This window comes from Sceloporus undulatus, chromosome 3 (assembly GCF_019175285.1).
Source record: "Sceloporus undulatus isolate JIND9_A2432 ecotype Alabama chromosome 3, SceUnd_v1.1, whole genome shotgun sequence".
Classification (NCBI taxonomy): domain Eukaryota; kingdom Metazoa; phylum Chordata; class Lepidosauria; order Squamata; family Phrynosomatidae; genus Sceloporus; species Sceloporus undulatus.
In genome coordinates, this window is record NC_056524.1 from 169112285 (window position 1) to 169125681 (window position 13397).

The following is a 13397-nucleotide window of genomic DNA, read 5'->3' on the forward strand; positions in this document are numbered from 1 at the left end:
AATCCTCAAACCATCTACAGCACTGTATTTAACAAGTCTTGCTTGCATTAATGTAAATTCGGCAAAGGACTGAGGCCTTCCTTTTAGCATGTTTCTTCCATAGCTGCTGAATTGGGTGAGGACACATTACACATTGCAATTTGAAGCGTGAATCAAATTATAATTTGGATTATAATTTCACTGTGGGTTGCTTGATAGTCTGCAAAATTGAAACAAACTAGTTGCAGAAGGAGATAATTCTCACCTGTGTATTATGGAGATCTCGTTTATAAATATTTCCCCCCAAGAATCCAGCAGTCGCCTCTTACAATAATGCCAGTGGAAGCTTTTAACAATTGCCACATGGAGCTGTCTTTTAGTGAGGAGCATGTATGTATGAAAGCCAGTGCGGTGTGTCCCTGGCCACTGTGGTGGGCCCACATGATCAAAGTGAGTGCAAGGGATCTATGATTAACCCCTACCACCTTTTATATTCTCCTTGCTCCCCTTAATATTAGCTGTGGTTCTCATAGTAGATGCAGCCTGATGGGTTTTTCCAGTAGCTGTATAAAGTGAGCTGTGCTTGATGTAACGTAATGATGGGCAAAGTGGCTTCATAAGGCTGTTTCTTCAGCCTTAGACTGGCCTGTCCCTTTTATGTGTGACTTTCTGAAGGTGATTTGTCTGCCCAGACACATCAATTTGTTTTTTAAATAGGTTTCAGACATTCCTGCAATAACATCAAAAAAACAAACAAACAACTTTTTAAGATCGGAGGAGACTTCTGGCTTTTTCTGGTTTCCTCCCCCCACCTCAGGTGTGTCATTTTTGGTAGTCCATGTTGCCCCCTAGAGGTCTTTTAAAGCACACGAATGACCCCTGGACCTGCCAAATTTGTCCCCTCCACCTATAATACCAACTATTTTGAGGTGACTTCATATTGAATAGGCAGGTAAGAGTCAATTAGCTTTACAAAACGGTTGCTCATGGTTAAGATGAAAACAACAACAACAACAATATCATCAGCATCAAGACTATAAAGCAGACATTTGTTATTGTTATTAGTTGGGAACAACAACAGACCAACAATATACAACATCAGTTAAAACATATATCAGTTAAACAATCCATCCTTAAAATTCATCATTTAAAGTTTACAATTTAAAATCATCCCACTGATCCCACTGCCACAGGTTTCTGGGATGGGTTAGTTGATATAGATCAATCCAACTGTCAGGATTGATTTGACTGATTAGACTGGAAGATAGCTGTGGAGAGTTTCATGAAGAGTACCTGCACTTAAAGATTTACTTTTATACTGGTGCCACTTTGGTGATTCACCCAAATGTGAATGCAGCAAATTTCCCACCTAGAGTAGACCAGCTGAAGAGGCCACAATCCAGTGGAGCTGATCTGTGCACAACAAGATAATGGGAAAGAAAAGATAAAGGGGAGGAAAAAGAAGCCTTTTGTTCCTTCTTGTATTTGACAATAAAGAACATCAGGTGCTTAAAAGCTTCTGGGCTGTGGGCATTTTTGCCCCAGTAATTTCAGGAGAAGTTTAGAGTAGGTGCAGGCTTAAAAGCAGCAAAGGTTACTCCTTTAGAATAGCGCTGTACTTTAATCCACACAGTTGGGAAAGTTTGCTTTCGGACTACTATTTCCAGAATCCCCAGGTAACATGAATACTAGCTGTACTGTAGTTTGTTTGTTTTAAAGTAGCATTGTCAAATTCTGGCTTAATGCCATGGATATAATTTCAATAGGCTCAAGCCTGGATACAGTTGAAATCCTCTGCACAACTGCTTGGGGAAAAGACCATTGTACTTAGTGGGATTGACTTCTGTGTAAATGTGCATGAGATCACAATGTGCATCTCTATTGGACTGTGGCCACTGTATGGAAGGTGAGACTATGGGAAGCAGTGGCTTCAATGTTCAAAGATTTTATTCTTAAGCAAGATCAGGCAGAAACTCTTATCTGGATCTACTGGTAGACCTTTGGATAATTTGCAGGAGGACAGGCCAGAGTTTCTGACTCCCAGTTGTTTAGCAATAGCAATAAATAAAAGTCTTATCCCACTGCCATAGGTTGCTGAAAAAAGTATGCTTGAGGGAAAACCAGGAGTGGAGTTTTGTATGGAAGAATATGTGAGCTTGGTTGTAGTTGTAGTCTGATTTATGTATGCAGAAGCAGCCTGCTCTTTAATTCTAAGCACTAGAATTAATGCCTACTTCAGTCATTAATTTTGTAAGTGGCATTACTTGCAGGTCCTCAAGTCACCTGGCAAACAAAACCAAAATACCCACAAGAAAGGAGATCTTACAAACCTTAAGCCTGCCTGCTCCCACTCTAGAGCTGGAACGAAACCAGAAGTGTCAGTTTTGTGTCCTGATATTCTGGAGAAGTGATGCAAAATCAATGCTGATCTCATAAGTAGTTGCTCAGCAGCCTCTCTTTTATAGCTGAAACTTTCCACTTGCCATAATATTGATCAGTTTAGGGAGGATCTTTGTGTTTATCTTGATGGAACTAGCAGCGGTCAGGATTGCATTGCTTGTAGCTGGTCTGGGCTTTATACCCTCTCTTCCCTTGCCACCACTGTCTGAAGATGATGGAAACTGTAGTCCAACTCACCTGACAGGCAAGGGTGGGGCCAATCTGATCTAATTAAATCCACTATTGCCTACTTCAATTAGTAGTAGATAAACCAAGGCCTTCCGTAGCCATATCATTCAGATCATTTGAGCTGGAGTGGCCCGGGATTCAGCCTGCAAAGCATCTATCACTTTCACACCTCCTGTCTTTATTCCCTAGTCCTGAAAAGTGCATCAATATCAGAAGAACTGGGGAAAGTATATTTTTGGATTGTAACTCACTGTCTCCCCAACCCAGTGGCAAAGAGTAACTGTTGTAAGCTCAGCATACTAGATAGTGTGCACCTTTGTACAATTGCAGGGAATCTACTGTCTGATCAAGGGTGTAGATTATAACTAGATGAAGGGAAGTGTCAAATTCCAGCACAGAGGCATATATCTTTGCTAGCAGATGTCACTGTTGTCTCACCCACAGGATATAGATAAATAGGAAAAGGGTGGAAAATTCTCACAGACAAGCCATTTTGTTAGCCCCCAGTAGTGTCATTTAGCCAAGTATCTGTACTGCCAAAGTTACCCTAATAGCATGAAATAACTAGGGGGTGGGAAAACTGAGCACAGCAAGAGATGTAGGGGCGGGAAGCAGGCATGGTTGTGCTTCCCACTTCAGTATCCTTGGAGCAAGAGAGTTCTTATCTATGCAGTCCCTGTGCAATGCTTCTCCAGACTTTGCTTGAAAGCTTTACAGAAAAGGAGATTTCTTGATTGTACCAAGTGACTTGCTTAATAATTCAGCTGATGCACTGTGGTCAGGTGATCCCCACATAGAATGAATTCTTATTTAATTCATTTATAGTTAAACATTTGCAGATTATTATTCTGGTTGGATACACAAAATATCTGAAACCCAACTGGAAGTGTTCTGAGTTTTGTTGAGGATGTGTAAGGGTTAAAGGGCTTTTTTAAAACAAGGAAATTAAGAACTTTATTGAAAAAAAATTCTGGGAGAAAGGTCCAAACACACTGCAGAATATTCCCGTTTAGACCACTTTAACTGGCTCAATGCTAGGGAATTCTGGAAACTGTAGTTTTACAGAACATTTAGCCTTTTCTGTCAGAGAGCTCTGGTGCCACAATAACTACAATTCCCAGGATCCATAGCACTGAACCAGGACAGTTAAAGCAGTCTCAAACTGGATGTTTTTGTGAGTTTTTTGGGCTATGTGGCCATGTTCTAGCAAAGTTTCTTTTGACTTTTTGCCAGCATCTATGGCTGGCATCTTCAGAGAATGAAGATTCTCTGAAGATGCCAGCCATAGATGCTGGCGAAAAGTCAGAAAGAAACTTTGCTAGAACATGGCCACATAGCCCAAAAAACCCACAAAAAACTATGGATGCTGGCCATGAAAGCCTTTGACTCAAACTGGATTATTTCTGCACTTTTTTTGGACCAAAGTTATAGAATTTTAAAGCTACAATCATATGCAAACTCACCTGCATGTAAGTCCTACTAAACTTAACAGAATTTTAAGACATGGATAAGATGAACTGTTTTTTAAAAACAACAACTAGCTTTTCTCTATTTCCAAGTTTAAAAGGCCAGCTTTTTAAACAGTTAAGCATATGGGCCAGTATAATGTAGGATGTGAACAGAGCAGAAGAGAATGTTTGAGGAAGAATGGAAATGGCTTGATCCTTTTGGAATAATACTCAGAATGTGACAATTAGAAACTTTTTTTCTTGTTTTGCACTTTTTGTATTGTACTTTCTCTTGCAATGTTTAAATTATTTTACACCTGGGAAACTCCCTCATACCAGTTTATTCCCTGGGTCCATCTATCTTAGTATTGTGTACATCCACACTGACTGACAGAAATTATCCAGGTTTTCAAACAGTTCTTTCGCTTAGCCTTTCCTGAAGATATAAGGGATTAAACATTGTCATATAAAGCGTGTGCTCTGGTATTGAACTGTAGTGCTTCCCCCATGCAATGCTAATTCCCATATTTGACCATTTATTAGATCCCACCAAAATGTCATAAAATAGTGAGCAAGCTTTTGAGTTCTCAAGAATTCCTAGATGTTACCACCATACTATGCTGAACATATTGACTTCAGAAGCTCGTGCCTGGTAATGTTTGAATGCCAGACAGGTCAGGAATACCAGGGTTCTCCTACCTGAAATCCTGGAGAACTGCTATTTGGATTTGATGATACTGGGTTCGATGGACCTATGATCTTTCTCAATATTAGATAGGTTCTGTGTTCCTATACTAAGCAAAAGTTACAGGAGGGAAAAACAAAACAAAATCTAGTTTGATTTTGAAGCCACAGTCTGCATTCAATAATAGCACTAAGACAAAAGTGTCAAGAGTTCATAGTGGTCCAATATCCAATGTCCTGAGTAATCCCATTTAATTTAATAGAACTCAATTTTTAGTACACATGTACAGTATATCGTTGTGCAGTTAACTAATCTCTACATTAAAGGAGCCCTAGTGGCACAGTGGTTAAATGCCTGTACTGCAGCCACTTACTCAAAACCATAAGGTTGCGAGTTCAAGACCAGCAAAAGGGCTCAAGCTCGACTCAGGCTTGCATCCTTCCGAGGTCGCTAAAATGAGTACCCAGATTGTTGGGGGCAAATTAGCTTACAGTTGTAAACCGCTTAGACACTGCTTAGGTGGTATGAAGTGGTATATAAATAAAGCTTGTTTGTTTAAAGAAAAATAGAGTCCAGCCGCTACCTGGGTCTCTCTCCATCTCTAAATTAAATACACACGTTCCCTGTTAGGTGGGTGAAGTAAGTAAAGAAAAACATAGAAGCACTTGTATTAGCAAAGCAGGAGATTAAAAAACCCACCCCAAATCCCCCAAAGTAGCATTCTGCCAAAAATGCTAAAAGTCAGTAGAAGCCAGATTGGACTGCATTACTTAGTGGATTGAGGGAAACTCTTGAAGTAAAGCTCATTCATTGGTGTAGAATATTTTATTTCTCCAGTTTTAGGGTCCAACTTAATTGTTTGTAACTTTTATTCACTATTCCACAACAGCAAAGTGGCTCAACAGAGTGAAGCACAGTGTGCAGGCGTTATACGCGGGCGTGCCACACGTGGCTTCCAGCATACACTGGAAACTGCGCTGGAAAAACTCCTCTCATGCCCCGGAACAAGTAATAATATAATAATTCATATATAATTTTCAGCTCTTAATTATTTATTATTTATTTCTATTTCAGCTCTGTACTCTACAGAGAATACCAAGGTGACTATGAAGGCTTCTGCTGAAGTAAACAATACTTGCAGGAATGCATGATCTTTGATTGCACTCCTAGTTGCACATCTGCTGCTTGACAGAGATGGCTCGTGATGCCAGATCTTCACGATTAGTGAAAAAAGAGGAGATAAGCAAAAAGAAACCAAGTCCAGTCCAAAGTAAGTTTTGCCAAGTAACAAAAGATGCCAAAAAAACTTCCCCTGAGGCAGGCTGTTCTGCAAACTGCAAAAAATTACTGGAAGAAAAGAATGAGAGCAAGAAAAAGCCACAAGAACAAAAGCCCTCCCTGAATTTACCATGCCGATTTCTCCGCAGTAGTGTCACCAAAGCCTTATCTGGAACATCTTGGAGGAATCTGCAGTTAACTGATAACATTCTCTTTCATAACCAGCCTCCTTTGAACTGCAATGGCTTTACCATGAATCTTCGCAAGAAGCCATTTCCCCATAGACTGTTCCAAACAGCGGCAATCATGAGAGCTAAGAAAGCCACTGACCATTTAACAAGCTTGGGGAAAAGAGAGAAGTCTGAGTTGGGACCACCCCTTGTAATAGAACAGAAAGTAGTGGAAGAAACAGCCCAGGTTTTTAAACAAGATTGCAACCCAAACGGTGAATCGCTGTCACCCAAAGCAGAGGATGCTTTGTGTGAGTCAGAACCAGGCCATCCCTCTGAATGTGATAGTGAAGCCAAAAATAGAGTACTGCCTCCTGAAAACTGTATTTCTGTTTCTAGTACTGATGTATCAAGTGCCCCTACACCAAAGATATGCCAGGAAGAGGATAAGTGTAAAGAAACTGTACCAATGGAGCAGGCTCTGGAAGATTTATCTGCTGATGTCTCATATGTAGCTGAGCCTGTTCCTTCCCAACTACACCTTGATTCTGCCATCACTTTAAAAGTATCTGAAAATGAATTAGGAACGCTTGTAAAACCATGCCTGAAGAATAATCTAAATTCATCTCCTTCCTCCAAAGAACATTCCTTTCCACCTTCTGACTCCTCATTGTGTCTTTCCTCTGAAACAAACACAAAGGTGCTTGGGGAAAGACCAAAGTCTCCTATAGAATCTCAGTCCAAAGCTGTCTGTGGTTCAATGCTAACTCATTGTGAACCTGATACTGCCATTTTGATTACCTCAGAATTAATCTCAAAACTGCATTTAGATGATATGCGTGCACTACCAGAATCCCACAGCAAGCAAGATCCTGAGCCTGCCAGTAAAAGTGAACCTGATTTGCCATGCATCTCTGAACTGGGAGATTGTTCAAAAGACCCAGATCCTTGTACGAAATCTCCTTTGCCAAATGACTCAGAATTCAAGCTAGGCAATGAAGCACTTGATTCTTACTCAAACTCCCAACAAAATAATTCAAGTTGTAACCAAATTAACAAAGTGTCCACTCATGGACCAGTCTCTAATATATCTTTGACTCCTTGTATCTTGGGAGACCTTGAGCAGACCCTTGAGAGAACTGCTGCAGAAACAATCAGTTTAGATTTAACAACTGTGTCTGTTACATCATTTCAGCCAGAAAAAAGTAAAACTGAATCAATTTCGGTAAGTGGCAAAGTCTTTGAGGATAGCTTTCAAAAATCTTCTAACGATGCTAATTTGATGTTGCCATCAGAGTGTGTAAGGAGTACAGAAACAAAGATTGTGGCAGATGGATCCATTCCAGATCTTCAGGATCCCTTGCTACCACTGGGAAGTGATGACAAAGACATGAGCTCTGTTCAGGGCACCAAGAAATGTGACACTAGTCTCAGTTCAGCTTCTGAGCCCACCCCCTGTGGAAATCCAACTGGTTGTATTCCTATTTTGTTTACCTCTGTGCAACGTGTAGAAAAGAAAAAGCGAAGGCGATGCGGCGTATGTGAGCCATGTCTACGGAAAACTAACTGTGAAGAATGCTGTTGTTGCAGGAAGCGCAAAACAAGCCACCGAATATGTAAAAAGAGAAAATGCGAAGAACTGAAGAAGCCTCCCCCACCCCTACCACCCTTGATGTTACCCTTAGAGGTAAGCAAAGTGAATATTAATTTAAATATACTTTTTTGAACATTAGTTATAAGCCCACTGATGTATTGAAAATAATTGTGAAAGATTAAATATTGCTACAGCTTCTTCAAGTGGTTCTTCAAGATCAGCAGGTTGGCAGTTCGAGGCCCGGGTGCCGCATGATGGGGTGAGCTCCCATCACTAGTCTCAGCTTCTGCCAAACTAGCAGATCGAAAGCATGCAAATACAAGTAGATAGATAGGTACTACTTCAGTGGGAAGGTAAACAGCGTTCTGTGCTGTCATGCTGGCCACATGACCACCAGAGTAGTCTATGACAACGCTGGCTCTTCAGCTTAGTAGCAGAGATGAGCACTACCCCCTATGGTCGGACAAAAATTGACAACCTTGAAATGGACTAAGGTAGTAGTAGACTCTTCTTTTTAAAAATGTTTGTAATTACAAAGGCTGCATGGTCAGCATGCTTTTTTAAAGTGCCTTCAATGTGCTTCGTGACTTACGGCGACTCTTTTATAAGATTTTTTTAGACGAGAAATACTTAGAGGCGATTCTGCCAGTTCCTTCCTCTGTTTTCGCTATAGATTTTTTATATTCATTCGTAATATTATCTGTCTGTCTGTCTGTCTGTCTATCTATCTATCTATCTATCTATCTATCTATCTATCTATATCTGGCTTTCCTTCGAAAATTGGGACTCAAAAGAACTCACAATTTAAAAGAACAATGCAATTCAAAACATATAAAAATGGCTATTAAAGTAGAATTAAACTATTACAGTTTTAAAACAAATCACATAATAAAGGAATAAAATGTAGATTAAAAAGATAAAAGCTATTAAAAACAGTTGTTAAAACAGCACCCCCAAGCCTGTTATGTAAAAACTTTGTTTTAAAAGACTGTCTGAATAAAATGTTTTGAGCCTGCTGCTGGAAGAACAAGGAGAGGACCCTTCTGATTTGCCTGGGAAATGATTCCAGAGTCTGTGGACAACTACTGAGAAGGTCCTCTCTTGCATCCCCATGCTTGCAATGGTAGTGAGACTGAAGCCCCATATAGACAGGCCAAAATAAAGCTGCTTTCCTTAGGACAGGATCGTGGCTTTGGTGTGGCTTCCAGTCTCTTGGGACACAAGCATCATTTAAATAGCACACCTCCAAAGTGGCCCAAAACAGCTTTATTTTGGCCTGTCTGTATGGGGCCTGATGATTTCAGAGATTGAGTGGACTCATACAGGGAGATACGGTCTGCCAAATATCTAGGACCTGAGCCATTACGACTTTATTGGTCATAACCAGCACTTTGAATTGAATTGACAGCCAGTGGAGCTGTTTTAACATGGGTGTAGTATGGTCTCTGTAACCTGCCCTGGTTAATTAAAAAAAACTATGGCCCGTTACAAACGGGCACTCTAGCACGGACTCGGTTAGAAAGGGGCGTCTCTTCCAGACGCCCCTAACCCTAGTACGGACTGAGTCCATACGAAATGGCGGTGGCCGTTCCACATGGCCGCCGCCATCTTGACGTAGCGGATGAGCTGCGTCCGCACGTTGCGCCCCAGAAATGACGCCGCGAGTGCACGCTTCGGCACTTGCGGCGTCTCTTCCGGGGCGCAGGAAGGAGTGTGATTTTCGCGCTCCTTCTTTGCAGCATCTGGGAACCGCGCCATTTGGCTGCTGTGGTTCCCGGACGCTGCAACCAGTGGCGGCGGCAGGCCGCTGCTTTTCAGCGGTCTGTAACCCCGCCTATGTTAATAAGTCTGTTTGCAGCTGTTTAGACAAAAGGCAGCCCCAAGTAGAGCACATTACAGTAGTCTAAACAGGATGTAACTAAGGCATGTGCCACCTTAGCCAGATCTGGCATCTCAGCTAATGGGTGAAATTGGCACACAAGCTTTAAATGTGCAAAAGCACTCCTGGCCACCCAGGATCCCTGATCTGCTTTCTGGTTGACCAAGAGCATCTCTGTCTTGTCTAGATTAAGTTTCAGTTTGTTTGCCCTCATCCAGTTTAGGACTAGAACAGGCTTTCTTGGATTGGGGTGGAAAGAGTAATAGAGTTGGGTGTCATCTGCATGTGGTTGGCATCACACCCCAAAACTCCAGAAGACCTTTCTTAGTGGCTTCATGTATATTTTAAGCAGCATGGGGGACAAAACAGAACCCTGAAAGACCAGGCCTTTAACAGGAGTTCGCACAGCACCACCTTCTCCAGGAAAGAACAGAGTCACTGCAAATAAGTGCCTCCAAGTCCCATCCCAGTGAGGTGGTCCAGAAGAATACCGTGTTTGATGATATCTAAAGCTGCTGAGAAGTCCAGCAGAACTAACAGAGATATGCTTGCCCTGCTCGGTTCTCTGCTTTGGTCATCCACCAAGGTGACCAAAGCTGTCTGTGTCCCATAAACAGGCCTGAAATCAGATTGAAATGGATCTACAGTTATCCATTTTATCCAGAAACCTTCCCTTTAACCAAAAAAGAGTCATCAACAGGACAGATCAGACAATCTGAGTAAGACAAGGCACATGAAGAAAGGGATGGAGAGGAAGAAGAGGGAAAAAACAAGTTCACTGTTTATAATTAACCAACTAGATGGAAACTGTTCAAGCAACCTGCTGAAATAGCTGCTGCTCCGCAGTTGAGAAAGAAAGCAGGTGTTCCTTCTCTTGCTGCTCACTGTCTTCCTGTAGCTGCAGGTATCTAAACACAGGGAACTGAAACAGATGGACTTTGGAGTACCATCCAACTACGCAATTCTGTGACTCTGTGGGGGCCTTCAAAAATCTAGGTAATATATTTGCTACTTCTAGCATCTTTTCCTAAAATAATACCAAGAACATTTCAGATTTTTTTTTTCAGAAGGTGCTTTACATTCTCTTCTGTTTTCTACTAATCACACTTGTTGTATTTGTTTCAAGCAAAAAATCAGGTATAACACAAAGTGTATTAAAAAACATAATTTATCACTAGCAATTTCAAGATTGCTTTCTACTCACCTACCTCAACTTTAATATACATACTGTACATTTTGGCTCTTGATCAATCTGATATTTGAAATCTACCAGATTTCAAATATCAAATGGATCAAGAACCCTGGAGCTTAAGGGAACTATAAGGTATCAGCATTCTCCTTTCCTTTTCTCTACTGTTCATTCTGGGGAACCGAGGAATGTTTTCTCCTCTTGCTGCCTTAGTATGAATTTCTCTTAGGAGTGGAAAAGTTACATTTCTAGAGCACTGATATTTTCCAATACTCACAGTCTTAGATGTATTGTTTGTTTATATGTATTAAAGATCTGTTAACCTAGGGTTTTCTTGGCAAGATTTGTTCAGAGGAGGTTTGTCATTGCCTTCCTCTGAGGCTGAGAGCATGGGACTTGCCCAAAATCACCCAGTGGGTTTTATGGCCAAGCCAGGAATCAAACCCTGATCTCCACAGTTGCAGTCTAACACCATACTGGCTCTTAACCTAGCCCTATACAATCATCTAGTTATCAAAAATTAAATTAAAGATCAAGTAATAAAGTCCAGTATCAATTCAAATATAGCACTAGCAAAAACTACAAACATATAACAAAGGCTATAGTAACACTACTGTATAAAGTGTTTTTAAAAAGTGGTGTCTCATTCTTTTAGGAACAGAGGAAGCTGCTGTATACCAAGTCAGACCACTGGTCCATTGAGCCCAGAAGTGGGGTCATTGGCTCTGCACACATTATTGAAGTGCAATGCCTAGCACTCCTCCTCACTTTGTCTACCTAGACCAATATTGCAGATTCATTCTGAAGCAGCTATCTGGCATTTCAGATAGAATTTCCCCCTGTAAGTTTCAGAGATTGAAACTGGGATCTTTTGCATGCAAAACCTACATTCCTCCATTGATCTATGCCTCTGCATGACATTTTCCAGGTGCCATAGCAGGGGAAATGCTGATATCAGAGAGGAGGTGCTAGCTTCTCTTTGGTTGCAGAGGGGTCTGCAGCTGGTGGTGAGTCTCTAGAGATTTCATTTCTGCCTAGAGGCAAGATTACAAATAGCATGCCATTGGAAAGATATAGTGAATCTGTCTCTTTTTACTTGGACAAAGAGACTCTGGTCTTTGGCCCTCATAGAAAAGCTGACCGTATAAGTACATGGGGGGAAAAGGACCATCCACATAATTTATTCTATGTAGCATGAGCTCCTGTTATAAATTATCCAAATTATAATAGCAGACAGTATCACCAAACTGTTTCACACAATTTGTAGAAAGATTTACTCTCTAAATGTTAAATACTGTAATTAATCTGTGTGGCATTTGGACTATATTGTGTTCTGGATATTTCTTGCTGTGTTGATTTTATGCATCTTGTGGTTCTTTTAAATTTTAACTTTGGAAAAAAAACACCTTTAAAATGTGGTTTCAGGCCAGACTATTAGCCAGCATGCTACCACTTGGGTCTCTAGGTAGAGAGAATGGAACAAAATAACAACTCAGAGCTTGAAAAGGTTACTTTTTAAATTAAAATGCCCAGAATCCCCCAACCAGCATAGTGACTGGAGAGTTTAAGAGCTGTAATGCTTTTTAAATCTCTAGCTGGGAAGCAGTTAGTTGAGGTTGTGGCGATTTGAGAAAAGATTATAGGTTGTTTCTTGCTGTAGTGTAGCTGGATGTCTTGCTTCTGTGGTCTGATATGCCAATCCTCATGTTTTGTTATGCCAAATTTAAGGGGCAAAGATGTTATTGGGGTAAAAACCACCTGCAGTGGGTCTTACATCTTTGGAACATTGTCCATATTGTCTGCAAGCTTGTTTACTAACATCCAACTTCCTTTTCCACTGGATCAATAGGACTGAGCCTTGCAAAACTGTGTTGAGTGTTGAGGTGCCAAAAAGTAAAGTAAGTTTCTTTTGAATAGTAGTCTTGAATTATATGTCTATTTCTCAAAATGGCTCCTCTACTCTGTAAACAATATTCTTGGTTTGATCTGGTGCAATGAATCGTTAAACAAATAAAATCTTGTCAAGTAACAGTTGATAAGACTCCACTGGTTTTCAACACCATGAAAATAGAGTGGCTGCATCACTGAACCTCCCTTCATTCAATAGTAAAGGCAATTTTTAGTCAATTGGGGGGGGAGCAATGTTATAGTAAACCATTGGCACCCTACAGTGTCAGACAAGGCTTTTGAACTTGACCTAGAAACAGTATTTTATTTATCACTTATTACATTCTAAAAATGAACTTTGCACAAATTTCAAAATACAATAATTGTTGCCTAGTGATTTATGCATAATGCAATTCAATAAAGATAAGACAAGGTTCAAAGATGTTATAGTGCACAGTGTGTCCCTGTTATATAGTGTTTGTTCCTATACATTTTGATGTACATTAGCTGCACATTGTACCCAGCAGCATTAGATTATCTTCAAAAGCAAGTAAAGAAGCTAAAATATTGAGGCTTCTATACTGTATTATAATTTCTCAGAGAAAATTGATATAGCTGCTGGCTTAAAGAAACCCAATAGGATGGAATGAGGTAGAGCAA

General features: G+C 40.6%; 1 protein-coding gene across 2 annotated transcripts in view; it reads left to right on the forward strand.

The window, feature by feature from the left end:
* Positions 1–13397, forward strand: part of TET1 (tet methylcytosine dioxygenase 1) — a 646721-nt gene that overhangs the window by 549950 nt on the left and 83374 nt on the right. The window contains exon 1 of one of the 2 annotated variants that reach the window (XM_042459333.1): positions 7824–7875. The exons of the other annotated variant lie outside the window; for it this stretch is intronic. The gene's annotated coding sequence lies outside the window, so the exon portion shown is untranslated. Of the gene's footprint in view, positions 1–7823; positions 7876–13397 lie in introns of those variants that run through there. 2 annotated transcript variants of the gene reach the window in all.